The sequence below is a fragment of the Chrysochloris asiatica genome, unplaced genomic scaffold (assembly GCF_000296735.1).
Source record: "Chrysochloris asiatica unplaced genomic scaffold, ChrAsi1.0 scaffold00068, whole genome shotgun sequence".
Taxonomy (NCBI): domain Eukaryota; kingdom Metazoa; phylum Chordata; class Mammalia; order Afrosoricida; family Chrysochloridae; genus Chrysochloris; species Chrysochloris asiatica.
The window spans coordinates 5620625-5621842 of NW_006408586.1; positions in this window are offsets into that span (position 1 = coordinate 5620625).

The following is a 1218-nucleotide window of genomic DNA, read 5'->3' on the forward strand; positions in this document are numbered from 1 at the left end:
GTCCATTTGTATAGTCATCTCTTATGCTGTCTAAAGAATGTATTTGAAATAAACAAATCATTGGTTTTGCAGAATTCTATCATGAATTCTCCAGCAATCCTTGATTGCATGTTTAACCAATTTTAGATTGAAGAAATTGATAAAATTCTTCCGTTTCATCCTCACTGGCTTTAGTGGTTGGTGTGTAAATTTGAATAATAGTGGTATTAACTGGGATTCACTGTAGGCACATATATGTTATCCTATCACAGACAACGTTGTACCTCATGACTTATCTGGATATGTCCTTTTAAACAATGAATGCAACACCATTCCTCTTCAATTTGTCCTTCCCGGTATAGTAAACCATGTGGTTGTCAGATTCAAAATATCCAATACCAGTTCATATTAGCTCACTAATGCCTAAGATATTGATGTTTATGTGTTCCATTTAATTTTTGACAATTTCCAATTTTCCCAGATTCATACTTTGTACATTCCATATTCAGATTTTCAGTGGATGTTTACAGCTGTTTCTCTTCATTTTAAGTTGTGCCCCATCAGCAAAGGAAGGTCCCATGGGCTTTTCACCCACGGGACTTACTCCATTCATGTTATCACAGTCAAACTTACTTTGAGGAGGCAGCTCTTCACCAGTAATATTTTGAGTTACTTCCAATCTGAGGGACTCAATTTCTGGCACTATATCTGACAGTATTTTTCTGTTATTCATAAGGTTTTAAGTAACTAAATATTCGGAAGTTGTTCATCACTCTTTCTTCTTAGTCTGTCTTTGTCTGGAAGCTTATCTGAAACCTGTCCACCTTGGGTGACCCTGCTGATTATTTAAATTACCAGTGGCATAGGTTTCAAAATCAAAGCAACTCACAAGCCACCACAGTATGACAAACTGACAGACAAGTTGTGGCTGTTTGGCTTGATGTGGAAACTGTCACTTTAAATTTCAAGGAGATCTGTGCACATGCATGGTAGAACCCTCCAGGGGAGAGGGTGGGGTGTCCATTTGTTCAGGCATACCCTCTCGTCACCATAATGGAGTTACACAGACAGCCAGAGTTAACAGGTACAAAAAAAAAAAGAATATCCACACATGTATCTCCGCGGTTCTGTCAGGCATTTGTGGCTGTTCTGATACTTCCCAGCTTGGTCTCTTCCAACAAGGTGGCTCTGGGAGCAGCTGATCATCTTGAATTAGAAAGCAATGGATTTCTTGATTCT